Here is a 17,939-nt window from a genome sequence, read left to right as displayed (position 1 = left end):
AAATGTCTTTTACCAAATAGGGGATATTTTCAACTGTTACTTCTTCAAGTATTTGTTTCTGTCCCATGTTCTTTCCTCTCCTTCTGGAATTCTTATTACTCATATGTTAACCCTACATCTTGAGGACAGAAGCCCCAACCATAGAAAATTCACCCCCTGATATTCCCTTCTTCCAAATATCAAAGGATAAAATTACAACAATTAGTTTAAAGATCTTAACTGGGGGCAGACGTTCGGCCCAGCAGGTAACATGTAGCTTGGGATGCCCATATCCCATATTACAGTGCCTGGTTCAAATCCTGGCTCCACTTTTGATGGCAGCTTGCCATCAAGGCACACCTTGGGAAGCAGAGATGGCGACTCAAGTACATGGGTCCCTGCCACCCACATAGAAGACCTAGATTGAATTCCTGGCCTGGTCCATCCCTGGCTGTTATGGGCATTTGGGGAATAAACCAGAAGATGGAAAACCAATCTCTATCTATCTATCTATCTATCTATCTATCTATCTATCTATTTCTTCTGTCTCTCTGACTTTCAAATAAAAAGAATTTTTTTAAAATATTTGTTTTACTTTTATTTGAAAGGCAGAGTGACACAGAAAGGGAGAGACAGAGAGGAATCCTCTATCTGCTGTTTTACTCCCCAAATGACTGTAAAGGCTGGGGCTGGGCCAGCCAGAAGCCAGGAACCAGGAGCTTCTTCCCTTTCTACCACGTGGGTGCTGGGGCCCAAGCACTTGGGCAATTCTCTTCTGCCTTCCCAGGTACATTAGCAGAAGCCTGGACTGGAAATGGAGCAGCAGGGACTCAAACCAGAGCCTATATGGGATGCTAGCATTTCAGGTGGTAGTTTTATCAGCTACACCACAATTCAGAAAAAATCCTAGGGGCGGCCCTGTAATATGTTACACCACCATCTGCAGTGCCAGCATCCCACATGGGCAACAGTTCCTGTCCCAGCTGCTCCTCTCCTGATCCAGCTCTCTGCTATGGCCTGGGAAAGAAGTGGAAGATGGCCCAAGCGCTTGGGCTCCTGCATCCATGTGAGAGACCCGGAAGAAACTCCTGGCTCCTGGTTTTGGATAGGCCCAGTTCCAGCAGTTGCAGTCATTTGGGAAGTGAATCACAGGATGGAAGACCTTTCTCTCTGTCTCTCCCTCTCTGTCTGTAACTCTACCTCAAATAAGTAGATAAAATCTCAAAAAAAAAAAAAAAAAAAAAAAAGAAAAAGAAAAGAAAAGAAAGGGAAAGAAAAAGAGAAAAGAAAAAGATCCTAGTTGGGGTCAGCATTATGGCATAGTGGGTAAAGCCAACACATATGGGAAGTGAACCAGCAGATGGCAGATATCTATCTCTCTCTCTCTTTCCCCTCCTCTCTCTGTAACTCTTTCACATATAGTTGGTAGGAAAACCTGGAAAGTCCCAAACCCAGCCATGGTCACACAACTCTCATGTCAGGATGGTTTAATAAACGATGGGCCAATGTAGTAAAGACCCTAATGCCAAACTCACCCATTCTGAAGCCCAAAGGATTAAGATCCAGAGGAATAAGAGCAGAGCTCTAAGGCTCTGGTTAGACCCAGTTCTTCCAGGAATCAGTTGGGTGACCTTGACGAAGTCGCTTACCTTTTCTAAGCCAGTTGATTCTGAAGATGAGTGACATGTGGGAGCAGTTTTAGAGGCTGTATTGGACATTGTGATTCTCCTGTGACTCCCTGAGGATCACAAAAAATGCTCCTACCCCCGAGGCATGAGGGCCAGTACAGGTTTGGGTAAATTCATTCAGGAAAGGAGCAAACTGCACCCAGTTCATTTCCAGGCAGTGTCTCATGGGTTCTGAGACTGCAGCAGTTACTCCACTAACACCCCCAAAGAGAAGGATCTGCGTTTTCTATTTTAAAAACCTTTAGATCCCAGAGCTTAGGCCATTTATTAGTAAACTCCAGAACGCAATACAATTGTAATTTCGGGGTCGCTGGATGTGCTGTTAAGGACACCCCCAGGAGCTCCTCGGGGAGCCTTGCAAGGGGCAGACATGGGAGGCACACATGGCGTCACTAATAAACAGGAGACAGGGATGAGGCGTGACCTGGTGATGGCTGTTTACACAACAGGAAACCGGGCTCTGATTTCCACGGGAATAGGGACCCAAGAACTCAAAGAGAGGCTGCTGGGAGAGGAGACAGGGCTGGGTGAGGTCAGGGGAGGGCAGGACCAGGCTAAGGAGAAAGGTACCGGGAGTGCACTGAAGGGGGAAGGCAAGCAGAGGAAGAAATAAAGGCAGGAAGGATGCAGAAAATGGAAGCAAACAGATGACAGACACCATCCAGCCTGCCCTGGCTCTGTGCCTCCATGCAAAATGAGTTCAATACTGTCTACCTCCCAGAGTCCTGCGAATACTTTTTGGACACTTCCCACCAGCACCTCCCCGCAAAGTCCTGTCTCAGAGACCCTTTTCCCAAAGCAAGGTTAAGGGTAAGGCCCTAACCCAAGAACTTGCATTAGGGTCAGGCCAGGGGTAGGGCCAGGGGACAAGTGAGCATAACCAACCTGGACCTGCCCCCATCCCTCTCCAGATGCACCCCCTCTAAACCACGCTGGGCTTCAGTTCCTCTCTGTCCAGAGCACTCCCCAGGCCTCTCCGCCTGCTCACTGGATTCCAGCAACACCAGGCTCCTCCCAGGTCCTTTGCACCCCCCCACCCCCACCCAGCTCATTCCCTGCGGCTTTGCATGACCTGCTTTGTCCTCTGTGCAGGGAGCTTTCTCCAAGATCTCGGTGTGTAAGCTCCATCTCATCAGCCACACCTCAGTCCCCTGTTCCCAGCCACTTCCTACCACAACGTTGCATCCATGTTTTCTCAAAGCTCGTATCGCGGTCCAAAAATCTCATTTCCTTGCGTGATTGTGAGTATCAGCTTCTCTCTGCCCCAATGCACCTTCCCTTACTGAGGCATCCCAGTGCCTGGGATCCTTTGAAATCTTAATAAATATTGACAAATGAATGAACGAATAGGATATAATGAGGGTTAGGTGAGATGGTGTCCCTGAGCACTTGGAAAATGCCAGGCAGGGGCCGGCACCATGGTGCAGCAGGTTAAGCCACCTAGTGTGACACCAGCATCCCACATCAGACTGCCAGCTAAAGTCTCGGCTGCTCCACTTCTGATCCAGCTCCCTGCTAAGGTGCCTGGGAAGGCTGCTCAGAGGTGGCCCAACTCAGGCCCCTGCTCCCATGCAAGGAGAGATCCAAGGTGGAGTTCCAGGCTCCTGGCTTCAGCCTGGCCCAGCCCTGGCTGTTGCAGCCATTTGGGGAGTGAGCCACGGAATGGAAGATTTCTCTCTCTCGCTCTCGCTCTTGCTCTTGCACTTCCTTTCAAATAAATAAACCTTTAAAAACAAAAAGAAAAATGCCAGGCAACTTAGCACTGGCACCAACTGTTATTATTACAGTCACTATCACCCCACGTTTGTCCCGAGTCTGATGTTGGATAAGGCAGGAATAGCAACCCCAAAACAGAGAGCAGGAATCACTGATTTTAAAAGCAAGTCTCCCTTTGTTTCCTCTAGAGGACAAGAACAAGACCCAGAGTGATCTGTTCCCAAAGCTTCCTGAGGCAGCAGTGTGGGCTGGCGAGGCCGCCGGCCCACGGCTCTGTGCTCCCCAGCAGGTGTCTGTTTGAGACACAGGGTGGGTTCACTCCATGCTGCCTACGATCCCTCCTAACTGGAAACTGCTATGATGGTCTACTGCTGTACAGCTCGGCCGCCCTCCCCAGGAACAGCAAATGAAGGGGCACAGGCAGCGGCAGACAGGGTTCAGAAGTTCAGGAACTAAGTGTTGTCTTCAGGTCTCCGAATACTGGATCACATGGCGTCTTCCTTCGTAGGGACAAGGCCACACGTGGGGGTCCCAGGGCCGCGCCTCTGCCTGTGACTCAGCTCAGAAACCAGGAGGCTTTGAACAATTCCAGGCTCCGCAACAGCTCCGTCTTTACCACCTCTGCCTTACAAGTACGGTCGGGGTGGACTTCACAGAAAGGTCACAGCCAAGGCGCCATGGGGTTAGGACCGCTACCCAGGCCGGTCTCTCCCTCACCCCTGCCGCTCCCAGAGCCCACCCCAGCCAATCACCACCCACGCGACCCAAAGCTCTGGATCTGCAAAACCAGCAGGTAGGCCCACCCAACGCCCACCGAACCGGAATTCGAGTTTTTCAGTCTCTCCTAGTCCCGGTGATCTTCAGAGGGACTTGGAAAGCCCCGCACTTTACAGGGCTGTTGGAAGGCGCCCTGGGAAGGTGCTAATCCTGGTCACTGCACTCCCTGAGAACGCCGCTCGGCTCGCCCCGGCCCCGCCCCAGACTGCCGCGGCTCGGCCGCGCCCTCTGCCGGACAGGCGGGAAATCGTAACCGCATCCTACCGCGCTTCAGGGGCGTGCTGGGGGCGTCCGCAGCCTCTTTGTAACTAAGGATGTGATGCGTTTCCCCACCGGGATGACGAGATGAGTACTACGCCCGCTGACACTTGGGGAAGCAAGGGCAAGCACTGGGTAGAGACTGGCTTTCTCAGAAGCTGCACAGACTTCGTGGTTTTCAGGCCTCTTCTCAGCAGGAGTTTATGGAACGCCCAATAAAGTCCAAGCAGTCCTCTGGCGGCAGAAGCCAAGACTTTACCGATGAAGACAAGTATTAAATAAATACCGACAAGCAGATGTGGCCAGAGGACGGTCAAGGGTAGTCTTTCTCTGACGCTGTCTTGAAACTAAGACCTGAAAGTTGTTCTAGAAAGAGCCATACAAAGCTGGAGGGGACTGCAGGTGGTCTAGCGCTCATCTGAGGCACTCAGAGCAAGCCAGGGTGGCTAGAGCATCCTGAGAAGGGGGCATGAACTGATATGAAACGGGTAGGGATTAGCAATAATCACAGAGGACGTATGGGCACCATTCCACCTGATTTACATGTGCTGTCTCATTGGGTGCCCACTGCCCACCTTAAGAAAGAGATGATGGGGCAAGCATGTGGTTCAGTGGTTAAGGTGCCAGCATCCCATGGGATCAGCATGGTGGCCCAGTGGTTTAAGCTGCCACTTGTGACACCAGCATCCAACATCAGAGTGCCAGTTGGAGTCTGGGCTACTCCGCTTCTGACCCAGCTCCCTGCTAACGCACCTGGGAACGCAGCAGAAGATGGCCCAAGAGGTTGGGCACCTGCACCCACGTGGGAAGTCCAGATGGAGTTCTGGCTCCTGGCTTTGGCCTGGCCCAGACCTGGCTGCTGTGGCCATTTTGGGGGAGTGAACCAGTGGCTGGAAGATGAATCTCCCTCTCCATCACCATGCCTTTCAAATAAGTAAATAAAACGTTTTATTTTTTTTTTTTTTAAAAAGGATCCAGTATTGGAGTTCCTGATTTGAGTCTCAGTTTCTCCACTTCCACTTCCACTTCCTGCCTGGGCGGCAGCAGGTGATGGCTTGGGTGCTTGAGTCCTTGCCACCTACATGGGAGACCAAGATTGAGATCTGGGGTCCTGACTTTGGACTGGCCTGCCCTTGGCTACTGCAGGCCAGGAGTGAACCAGCAAATGGAAGATCTCTTTCTGCTTCCTTGGATTTTGAGTAAAATAAATATAAATAAATATTTTTAAAAAGAAGTAGATGCTCCGCCGGCATTGTGGCATAGCAGGTTAAGCCTTCGTCTGGGATGCCATCATTCCCTATGGGCGCCAGTTCATGTCCTGGCTGCTCCACTTTTGATTCAGCTCCCTACAAGTGTGCCTGGGAAAGGCAACAGAGGATGGCCCAGATGCTTAGGCCCCTGCACCCATGTGGGAGACCTAGAAGAAGCTCCTGGCTCCTGGCTTCGGTGTGGCCCAGCCCTGGCCATTGTGGCATTTGGGGAGGGAACCAGCAGACAGAAGCACTTTCTCTCTCTCTCTCTCTCTCCTTCTCTAACTCTGCCTTTCAAAAAAATAAATCTTTTTTTTTTTTTTTTGACAGGCAGAGTGGACAGTGAGAGAGAGAGAGAGAGACAGAGAGAAAGGTCTTCCTTTGCCGTTGGTTCACCCTCCAATGGCCGCCGTGGCCGGCGCGCCGCAGCTGGCACACCGCGCTGATCCGAAGGCAGGAGCCAGGTGCTTCTCCTGGTCTCCCATGGGGTGCAGGGCCCAAGGACTTGGGCCATCCTCCACTGCACTCCCGGGCCACAGCAGAGAGCTGGCCTGGAAGAGGGGCAACCGGGACAGAATCCAGCGCCCCGACCAGGACTAGAACCCGATGTGCCGGCGCCACAGGCAGAGGATTAGCCTATTGAGCCACGGTACTGGCCAAGTCTTGTTTTTTTTAAATTAAGTAGATGGTAGTGTCATGCTATGAATTTTATAGATGAGAAAAATCTAGGGCACAGAAAGGGTAAGTGCTTTGCTCCAAGTTTTATCGTGGTGACAAAACTGGAATTTAAACCTGGGCAGTGCAGCCTCAGCACCCATGCTCAGTATTGTTCTTGGGGCTGGTGTTGTGGTGTAGTAGGTAAAGCCACCACCTGCAGCACTGGCATCCCATATGGGAGCCAATTCAAGTCTTGGCTGCTCCGCTTCCAATCCAACTCTGCTATAGCCTGGGAAAGCAGTAAAAGATGGCCCAAGTACATGGGCCGTTGTACCCATGTGGGAGACCTGGAAGAAGCTCCTGGCTTCAGATGAGCCCAGCTCTGGCCATTGCAGCCATTTGGGGAGTGAACCAGTGGATGGAAGACCTCTCTCTCTATCTCTTCCTCTGTCTGTAACCCTAGCTCTCAAATAAATAATAATCTTTAAAAAATAATAATCTTTAAAAAATATTTCCTCTCCTTTCTAGACACTGCTAAGAAGTTCGAGTTTTATTTGAAGTGCAATGAGACATCTTTGTAAGTTTTTAAGCAAGGGTTCTTGTGATCTCTGACATTTTAAGAAGATGGCGCTGGATGAATAATAGATTATAGGGAGGCAAGAGTAGGAGGACAAGTGGAAGCCAAGTGCTGTCGTCCAGGTGAAGGATGATGGTGGCCTGGACAAGTGGAGATGGGAGAGAGGTGGAAGGGCTTAAAACAGAAGTGACAGGACTACTGATGGACAAGATTGGAGTGGTGGGGGACAGGGAATTGTCAAAAATAGCTCCCCATTTCAGGAAACTGAGTTCTGGTGGGGCCTTGACTGAGATGAGGGGAGGCATCAAATTCAGGAGAATGAGTAGAATTCAACTGTGCACACATTAAGTCTGAGATGCCAGTGATAAATCTAATTGCTGTACTGGTTTCCAGAGCAGCTGCAACACTTTATGCTTCCAGTGTAACTGCAGAGCTGGCTCGAATTTGTTCAGCTCTATAGAGCTGGATGTTCAAACATTTTGCTCTGTTAATAGCACGATGCTGTGGACTGGAGTTGCGGTGCAACAGGTTAAGCTGCCATCTGTGACACTGGCATCCCATTTGGGAGCATTGTTCGAGTCCTGGCTGCTCCATTTCTGATCCAGCTCCCTGCTAATGCACCTGGGAAGGCAGCAGAGGATGGTCCACATACTTGGGCCCCTGCCACTCATGTGGGAGACCCAGATGGAGCTCCTGGCTCCTGGTTTTGGACCAGCCCAGCTCTAGCTGTTGTGGTCATTTGGGGAGTGAACCAGCAAACGGAGATACCTTTCTCTGTCTCTATCTACCCCTTCCCTCTTCTCTTTCAAATAAATAAATAAATAAATCTTTTAAAAATAACAGAACATTTACGTGTCTTCCAGATGTGCAAAAAAATTCTCAAAAAATTAAAAATGCAATCACCATGTAACCCAGTGATTCTACTTCTGGTTTTATACCCAAAAGAATTGAAATCAGGGTCCCAGGGAAATATATGTACATCCATATTCATGGCTAAATTACTCACAGTAGCCAAAAGACGGATCATCCCAGAGTCCATTATAGATGAACGGATGAAGAAAATGTGCTATATAGAAGGAGTCTTGAAAATGTTCATGGAGAGGTCGGCATTTGATAGTGTGGTTAAGACACTTGCAGCCCATGTCAGAGTGCCTGGGTTCGAGTCCTGGCTTCACTCCCCATTCCAGTTGCCAGCTAATGTGCACCCTTAGGGGTGGCAGTGATAGCTCCAGGGTTTGGGTCCCTGCCACCCACAAGGGACTCCTGGCTGCTGGTGGCTGAGGAGTGAACCAGCTTATGGCAGCTCTCTTTTGCTGTCAAAATTTTTTAATATTTATTTTATTATTTATCTGAAAGGCAGAGTTAGAGAGAGGCAGAGGAAGAGGTAGACAGAGAGATATCTTCCATCTACTGGTTCACTCCCCAAATGGCTGTAATGGCTGGAGTTGGGCTGATTCAAAGCCAGGAGCTTCTTCTACATCTCCCACATGGGTACAGGGGCCCAAGTCCTTGGGCCATCCTCCAGTGTTTTCTCAGGTGCGTTAGCAGGGAGCTGGATTGGAAGTGGAGCAGCTGGGACTCAAACACCCATATAGGATACCTGCACTGCAGGCAGAGGCTTTACCCTCTACACCACAGCGATGGCCCCGTGTGTCAAATTTTAAAAATTGTTAATTTCATGTAAAAGGTGTAATATGAAAAAACTATACATGGGTTTCAAAAAATTTTTACACCAGGACAAACTTTTAACTTATTTTCCCACTAGCTCTTTGAAGGTATATATGCAGTGGGGTGTCATTCAGCCTGTAAAATGAAAGTTCTGACACGTGGTGCAACAGGGGTGGACATTGAAGACATTATGTTAAGTGAAATAAGCCAGATACACAAGGCCAAATACTATATGAAAATACTTACATGAGATATTTACAACAGGCTACCTCATGGACACAGAAAGTAGAGGTGGGGATGAGGTGGGGGAAATGGGAATTCTCACATGAAGAGTACAGACTTTCTGTCTGGGGAGATGAAAACATTCTGAAAAAGGAGAGGCAATGGTTGAACAATATTGTGAATGTAACTAATGCCACTGAACTGTACGCTTAAAAATGCATTAAATCATAAATTTGGTATATTTGTTTTTTTAAAGATTTATTTTATTTATTTGAAAGACAGAGTTACAGAGAGAGGTAGACACACACACACACACACACAGAGAGAGAGAGAGAGAGAGAGAGAGAGAGAGAGAGAGAGGTTGTCCATCCGCTGGTTCACTACTCAATTGGCTGCAATGGCTGGAGCCGCACCGACCCAAAGCCAGGAGCCAGGAGCTTCCTCCGGGTCTCCCACGTGAGTACAGGTTCCCAAGAACTTGGGCCATCTTCCACTGCTTTCCCAGTCCATAGCAGAGAGCTGGATTGGAAGAGGAGCAGCCGGGACTAGAACCAGCACCCATATGGGATGCCGGTGCTTCAGGCCAGGGCTTTGTCCCACTGTGTCACAGCGCCGGCCCCATATTATTTGGTATATTTGTAACAACTTTTTTAAATAAAAGGAAAAAAGGCAGCCAGTTGGATTTGGCATACAGTCATAGTTTCCAACCCCATTTTTAAAAGATTTATTTATTTGAAAGGTAGAATAACAGAGGGAGGAAGGAAGAGGGAGCGAGGGGGAGAGAGGAAGGGAGGGTGAGAGAAAGAGAGAGAGAGAGAGTCTTCTATCCACTGATTCACTCCCCAAATGCTCAGAACAGCCAAGGCTCGACCAGGCCGAAGCCAGGAGCCTCCATCTGGGTCTCTCCATGTGGATGGCTGGAACCAAAGTACCTGGGCCATTTATGTGCTGCCTGCCAGTGAACAAGCAGACAGCTGGATCAGAAACAGAGGAAGGACTCTACCCAAGGGACTCTGATATGGGATGCTGGCATCCCAAGTGGCAGCTTAACCTGCTGTGCCACAACACCCACCCTCCTTTTTTTTTTTTTTTCAATTTAAACCCCTGTAGAATATCATCACTGAGTAAATAAATATTATGCAAAATAATGAATTTCAAGAGAATGGTGAAAACTGGATATTTAATGTTGCTGAGGCGATTATGCCTCAAGAAACAATAGCATGGCCGTGCAGTGTTTATTTGTGGTATCATTTTTCATCAGGGAGCAGTCATTTTCTGAACTGTGGGCTGTGCCAATTGCTATGCCATTAGGCTCTCTGCCAGGCTTTTATTGAACTTGCAAAAGAAAATTTGGATACCAAGAAGAATGAATATGTTACAGAACACTGTCTAGTGCTCTACTATTATAACTGTAGAAATATTGATCCCTTTGGGGCTGGCACTGTGGTGTAGCAGGTCAAGCTGCCACTTGCAGTGCTGGCATCCCATATGGGCGCCAGTTCATGTCCAAGCTGCTCTACTTCTAATCCAGCTCTCTGCTGTGGCCTGAGAAAGCAGTAGAAGATGGCACAAGTCCTTGGGCCCTTGCCCCTACATGGGAAACCTGGAAGAAGCTCCTGGCTTCGGATTGGCGCAGCTCTGGCCATTGCAGCCAATTGGGGAGTGAACCAGTGGATGGAAGATCTCTCTCTCTCTAACTTTCAAATAAATAAAAATCTTTTAAAAAAAGAAATATTGATAACTTTGAGTCTTTTATTTTTAAGTGGGAGTAATAATATCCCCTTTGCCTACATCTTAGATTATCATGAAGATCAAATTCATTCCATCAGTTTTTTTGTTTTGTTTTGTTTTGTTTTTTACTTGACAGGTAGAGTTATAGACCATGTGAGAGAGAGACAGAGAGAAAGGTCTTCCTTCTGTTGGTTCACCCCCCAAATGGCTACTACAGCTGGGACGCTGTGCCGCTCCAAAGCCAGGAGCCAGGTGCTTCCTCCCGGTCTCCCATGCGGGTGCGGGGACCCAAGCACTTGGGCCATCCTCCACTGCCCTCCTGGGCCACAGCAGAGAGCTGGACTGGAAGAGGAGCAACCGGGACTAGAACCCAGTGCCCATATGGGATGCTGGCGCTGCAGGCGGAGGATTAACCAAGTGAGCCACAGCACTGGCCCTGAGTCTTTTAAATTATTAATAGACATAGAATAAGAAAACGTCAAAGAAATAAAGTTATGCCAATTTCAGAAACTAGTCTTTAAGTATGTCTTCCAGACAATCTAGGAGCAATGTAGTTCCTTCCAATGGGTTTGTCACATGGGTTGGTCGTTCAGTAAATCAAGAGACTTATACCAAAGAACGACAGGGCATCTCCTAGACCACAGCTTCTGGCTCTCACAGAAGATCCACACCACCAACAGCGATGCCCACTCCCCGCCTCTGAGTTGCATCTTTCTGGGGACACCGACTATTTGCACAGGTGTCTCACCTCCTTGGAATTCAACATCCATGGAAATGCCAAGACAACAGAGAAGATAGAGAATTCTCATTTTGAGAATTTCATCTGAAATATACCAAGCAGAGAAAGCAAGAGGGGAAGTGGGACACATCCATCTGCTCATCAGCCTAAAATACCTGGCTAGTTAGCAATGGTAATATGCAGAGCCTTGTACTCCCCACACAGCCTGGACTCTGGTAGGAAGCCAAGCTTGTGCAGACCCACAGTTGTCAGGTTGGCCTCCCATGCAGCAAACTAATCTTGGCTACCATATGACATGGAGCTCTTGCTCTTTAAACCTGAGTGGACTCATGATAACCCCAGGAGATGGCCCCCTGACTATCTACCTGTCTATCGTAAATAATCCTCCATTCATGTGAAAACAAGCTTCTGGCAAATGTGTTAGTACAGGAATCCTTAACCTAGTGTTCATGGGAGGGTATGAGATGGCCCATAAACACTTAATATTGTGTGCAAAGTTTTCAGGATGTATGCATTTTTCTGAGGGAGAAGCTTGTATCTTTTATCAGATTTTTTAATGGTATTGGATTAAAAAAAATCAAGAACCACAAAGGGAATTGGTACCAGAATGGTGTCACACTGGACCCACTGGATTGAGTGTCGGTCACTTTCTGCTAACATGAGAGCTGTGCACTGGATTCTCCTCTGCCCCTGTCATAATACAGCCTCTGTTCCCGACAAGAAGTCCATCATTTTAGGACTACCTTTTTTTTTTAAGATTTTATTTATTTATTTGAAAGATAGCAGGAGAGGCAGAGAAAAGGTCTTCCATCCACTGGTTCATTCCCCAAATGGCTGCAATGGCCAGAGCTGGGCTGATCCAAAGCCAGGAGCCAGAAGCCAGGAACCTCCTCCAGGTCCAGGTCCATGTGGGTGCAGGGGCCTGAGCACCTGGGCCATCTTCTAGTGCTTTCCCAGGACATAGCAGAGAGCTGGATTGGAAGTGGAGCAGCCGGGACTTGAACTGGCACCTGTATGGGATGCTATTGCAGCAGGCGGAGGCCCAGCCTACTATACCGCACACTGGCCTCTTTAGGACTATATTCAGTCACTAATTCAGGCCATGTTTATAAAGCGCCCAGGTTAAGCCCTGCTCACCTAGCCTTAAAGACCCAAACAGTCACACAATTTAGCAAGGCAGAGGTACTCTTCAAATGGCCTCTGATGGCTTGAGTTAGGGTCCTGGGGCTATATGTTAGGGCATTTGGATAAAGGGATGTATTGTGGTAGGGAAAATGAAATAAAATCTCTGAGAAATTAAAACCTATAAACCTATGAACCCCATAAACCAATAAGCTGAGAAAGTGTTCCTTTGATATACCCCTCAGTGAGTGGCCAAACTGTGTATGGGAGTGTGTATTTTTTACTTTCATTAAAGTCAATAATGATGCTTTCTGGGAAGATGGCAGTAAGCAGGGATGCAGTAGTTTTTTAATCTCACTGAATCCTCAAATAAAAATAGTGCAACATAATAAACCCAATATATAGATCCATGGGACAAAATTAGGAGGTAACGTATCTCCATGACAACCATAAGGCAAGCAGAGAAGGGCAAACCTCTGAAAGCCCCCAGAGAGCATCTGAGCAGAGAAAGGCAGAGTGACAATGGGGTGTCTCGCTGTCTTACACTGTTCTCTGTTCCTATAGTAAAACATCAGAGTAGAGTGATTCATAACGGAAAGTGGTTCATCTCAGCTCACCGTTCTGAAGGCTGGAAGTCCGAGACAGGGCCGCCGCTCTGTGACGTGTGAGCAGCCGCTCTGCCTTACGACCGCCATGCACAAAGTCACGAGTCCAGGCCCAGGAGAACAAGAACTCAGCCCTGGGAGGCGGCACTAATCCCTCATAAAGGCACACCTCCCTCCACCCCTGCCCCAACTCGGATGCAAACATCTCTGACAGGCCCCAACCCCTCTCAACACCACTACATGGGGGACCAGGCCTCCACAGGAGTCTTGCTGGGGAGAACTACGGCCAAACTATAGCACTGATTGACCCAAGAACAGAAAAACTCCAAAATAATCAGCAGGTGATTCTCTAGCAATCACTAAACCTGGACGAGGTTTGCTCACTGCACTAGTGAGGGAGTGCACGAGGTCTGTGATCGGGAATGGTAGCAATCAGAGACAAAATAAATAGGAGGTTCAGGTAAGAATGGGGGACAGAAGCAGAGCCAGGAGACCCTGGATCTGAAGCAGCAATATATACAAACCTTACACAGAATAATGAAAACTGGAACTCTCTGATGTTAGAAAAGCTGCCCTTAGCATACCTCATTCAGAAGGTTGAAAGATGAACCTCATGCCAGAATGAACAACAGCAAAGTATTGAGGTAAAATTCAATACAACACATTTTCTAAAATATTATTATTTATTTTATTTGAAAGGCAGAGTTAGAGGGAGAGACAGAGGGAGAGAGAATTCTTCTATCTGCTGGTTCACTCCCCAAATGGCCACAATAACCAGGGCTGGGCCAGGTCAAAGCCAGGAGCCAGGAACTCCATATGGGTCTCCCACATGGGTGCAGGGGCCCAAGTATTTGGGCCATCTTCTGCTGCTTTTCCAGGTGCATTGGCAGGAAGCTGCATCAGAAGCAGAGCAGCTGGGGCTCCAACTGATGCTCCAATATGGGATGTTGGCATCGCAGGTAGTGGCTTAACCTGCTGAGCTACAACAGTGGTCTCTAAAAGAAATATTTTAATTAAAAAATTTTAAGATAAGAGAATGAGGGAAACTGTTAGATTTAAGGTAACTTAAAAGAGTATTAATTTTTTAAAATAGAAATGTCCAAACTACGATGTCTTCAGATACCATCTGAGTGACAAAGCTGTAAAAAACTACAGGGAAGCAATCACTATCAAGTCAAAAGAATGCTTACTTTGAAGAAAAGCAGGGGTTAAGAATAGGTACAATTAATTAAGGGATGCAAAATGGCATTTCTTCTTTTTAATGTATTCATTGGAACTCTTTTGTTCAGAGACATTCTCTCCCCCCTCTATCATGTGGTGACTCAGGGATATGCTTCTCATGGACAGGCCGTATAAATGCTAATGGGGATGGCACATGCAGTTTCTGGGATGACTCACCGCTGTTCTACTTCTCATCCTGGGAAGTGATTACAAGTGTGTTTGCAGGGCTGTGAGATGAATACATGTGGAGAAAGGAGGGGGAGAGAGAGCCACCCCAAAATAGAAAAGATGTTTTCACCTACCACATAAATGATCAGTCACACACATTTCCCAACAGTTAATTGTGGGTCTATATTTGTAGAAATAAATACACAAAATAAAATGGAGAGTTTCTGCCCATCTATGAAGGTACATTTAGGCATGGACCTAATTAAGGGCAGATATTTGGATATAAAACAACTCCTCAAAGGCCCTTCTAAGAGTAAAAATGGAGCATCTGGGGGTGCCAGTCATTATCTGTTCATATATTTGAGAGCTAGGGGCCGGCACTGTGGGAGAGCTGATTGCATGAGCTCAGTTTATGAAAAAATTTTGGGCTGTACAAAAATACAATATGTTAACTTCTCTTATGTACAAGTTTGTGGAAAATGCATAGTATGAACAACCTATGCATTGATTCCAAAATTTTCTGCAGCAAAATAAACTTATCTTTTAACTCCATTTGCCCATAATCTTTTTGAAGCTCCCTTGTATAGGTATTATACTTTCTCAAAATGTAAAGCCTCTGTCTAAGATTTTACTTTAGGGAGACGGTCAATAATTTTTTAGGCTGTTGGAATTAAAGAATGCATGCTAGCATGTAGAACTGGATTGCTGTCCTGTCCACTCATTAATTATCCATGGAATGAGTTGGACCTGACTCATCAGCTTGCTGTTCTTGCCAGAGGAGACACGACTATGGCAATTACACCAATGATGTGTTGGCCTAGGAGTGACTTGGCAGCACCCACATGCTGGTCTACCCCCAAGAACAGCCATGCCTCTGATTACTGGGTGTGACTGCAATGAATGACTCCAAGGGAGTTGGAGAAAATTCCACTAATGGCCTGCCCTGGGAAGAAACAGGAGAAAGAGAAGGACAGAGAGACAGCAATGTAAATAAAATTGTATTCTATTATGTCTAGCATAATATTGTTCTTCATGCTATAGGCTCCTATATTCCTATCAAGCATAAATCATCCTATTTATCATTTATCTAGTGGGAATGACAACTAACACTGGGACAGACTTTTGCTTTAAACTTTCTCATCCTATTAACTCTGAAATTCCAGGTTCTCTTAAAGAACTATTCATCAAATGTGGTTTACTGTAACCATCAGCCTTGATTCCTAAAGCCTAAGAAGACTGACTGGGAAGGAAATGGAATTCTTGTTCCCTAAAAATGTTGGTACAGTCCGGCTACTTGAGCCCCTTGGCCAGGCATTGCTTTAGAAATATCAAGTTTCCAGAAACTCCTCTTGTAGTCAAACAAATGCCTTGTAGGAAGACAGCATCCAATAGCTGTGAGAATTTACCTGCTGTTTTCTTTAACTATGAAATAAATATTTCAACATGATGCTCCAGATACAAGGTTCTGGAAAGCCACCCTATTAAAGGAATGGACAATATTGGCTACTTAAAAGGAGAAAAACTGAAAATACACAGAGCTATGTTGCCAGCATTGTGGCCTAGTGGGTAAAGCCACAGCCTGCCATCCCATAAGGGCACAGGTTCGAGACTCTGCTGCTCCACTTCCAATCCAGCTCCCTGTTAATGTGCCTGGGAAAGCAGCGTTAGATAGCCCAAGTGCTTGGACCCCTGCACGTACATGGGAGACCCAGAAGAAACTAGGATTCTGGCTTCAGCCCAGCCCAGCCCCAGGTCGTTGTGGCCATTTGTAGGAGTGAACCAACAGATGGGAGATCACTCTCTCTCTCTCTCCCTTGCTATCTCTGCATTTCAAATAAATAATTTTTTAAAAATTGAAAATATACAGAGCTCAAGGCACTCAGGGTTTCTTGCTTTACAAGTGCGCTTCACAGAGGTCCCCTTCAGGTGCTATGTGTGCTTCTCTGCATGTATATTGTTCGTGAACCAAAACAAGATGGCCCAAAGATGCAAATTCACTCAGAAGGACAGGAAGAGCACCAGCAGTTCATCAATAGGGCTGGCATTTTGACTCAGTGGGTTCAGCTGCCATCTGCAATGCTGGTGTCCCGTATGAGTGCTCACTTCCCATTCAGCTCCCTAATGCACCTGGGAAAGCTGTGGAAGATGACCCAAGTATTTGAGTCCTTGCTACCTATGTGGAAGACCTGGATGGAGTTCTAGGCTCCTGGCTCCAGCTGGCTGAGCCCTGGTCATTGTAGCCATTTAGGGAGTAAACCGTTGGATGGAAGACCTCCTTTCTCTCTCTCTCTCTCTCTCTCTCTCTCTCTCTCTCTCTCTCTCTCTCATTCTGCCTTTCAAATAAATAATTAAATCTTCAAAAAAATTGCTTATCGTTGTAAATTACAGGTAATGAAGTTTGCCAGTTTAACCATTTTAAGTGTACAATTCAGAGATATTAAGTACATTCCCAGTGTTGTGCAACCATCAGCACTAACCACTTGCAGAACTTTTGTCATTATCCCAAACAGAAACTCTGTCAAATGCTCGACTTCACTGACTCCTTCCAACCACCCTGAAAGCCACCTCATTTCCCAGGTGAGGAGACTGAGGCCCAGCAGACAGCCTGAATAGGTTACATGGCTGCTCAGTGGCCACCTGCCAAAGATCGGGTTATAACTGCTCTGCTTCCCCCAGCAAACCAAGGGAGGGACATACCAGTATGTTCTCCAGGCAGAATTTCCTTCTACAACCAACCAAAGATCTCTGAAGTAACTGCAAACACGAACAGGTGTCAAAATAGAAAGAGTATTACAAATCTGATCTGAAAACACTATTGCCTAATCCCAAGAGCTGACTCCTTCTGTCACCCCAGGCTCACAGCTAACCGCAGGTTCATGACCACCTGCAACAGGTTTGCCTCAGGAACAAGAGTATTCATTTCCCCCTACCACAGCCAGTAGAGGCAGCATAGCCAGGTGGGCCTCCTCCATGACCAGGAGGCCCAGGGACCAGAACTGGCAAACACTCTGGTCATCCCACACATATTCATGTTCAAATCAATTTAACCTAAATCAGCAAGTCCCATTTCTTGAGGCAAGGCACGAGCTACTCTATCCACTGCAAAAGGAGATCCTGCAAGGGACTGAGAAACACACCATGTTGGACTCTCCTTTTCCCTGGCACTCTTCCCCCTTCTCACCTCTCACAGACTTGGAGAATTTAGCAGGACAACCTGAAGCTATATAGCCCAGCCCTTTCCTTTCCCTTCTTTTTCTTCCAAAGCAGAATGCCTATCATTTGGCGTGATCTGGGGGTTAAGCATTAGGAAGTCCTTTGCCCACAGATAGAATCTCTGACCATATCCCACATAACAAGAGCCCAAAGGACCCATCCCCCACCCAGGGTCCCTGGGCAAAACAGTAACATTTCATCAACAGCTGTCTTTCAGGCCCAGACACAGGAAACAGGTGGCTTCAACTCAGGAAATTAGCGGCTTCCACCAACCTGGGATAGTCACAGCCACAGCCAGGAGAGCTGAGCATATGCCAATGTCTGAGAATTAACCAGAAAGAAACATTT

General features: G+C 47.2%; 1 long non-coding RNA gene across 10 annotated transcripts in view; it reads right to left on the bottom strand.

Moving 5' to 3' along the window:
* LOC149124583 (uncharacterized) overlaps positions 1 to 17,939 on the bottom strand; it is a 59,961-nt gene that overhangs the window by 28,841 nt on the left and 13,181 nt on the right. For 2 of the 10 annotated variants that reach the window (XR_016213249.1, XR_016213253.1), the window contains 3 exons: positions 17,865 to 17,912; positions 17,076 to 17,132; positions 13,654 to 13,984 (listed from right to left, as the gene is read on the bottom strand). The exons of 3 other annotated variants lie outside the window; for them this stretch is intronic. This is a non-coding gene — a long non-coding RNA (uncharacterized LOC149124583). Of the gene's footprint in view, positions 1 to 5,336; positions 5,497 to 13,653; positions 13,985 to 14,387; positions 14,438 to 17,075; positions 17,133 to 17,864; positions 17,913 to 17,939 lie in introns of those variants that run through there. 5 more of the 10 variants (XR_016213257.1, XR_016213247.1, XR_016213255.1 and 2 more) reach the window with 5 other exon arrangements.

The sequence above is a fragment of the Oryctolagus cuniculus genome, chromosome 9 (genome assembly GCF_051225735.1).
Source record: "Oryctolagus cuniculus isolate XC-2025 breed Fujian yellow rabbit chromosome 9, ASM5122573v1, whole genome shotgun sequence".
NCBI classification, from domain to species: domain Eukaryota; kingdom Metazoa; phylum Chordata; class Mammalia; order Lagomorpha; family Leporidae; genus Oryctolagus; species Oryctolagus cuniculus.
Note: the sequence above shows the minus strand (reverse complement) of the source record. Positions and strands in the feature narration are given on the sequence as shown.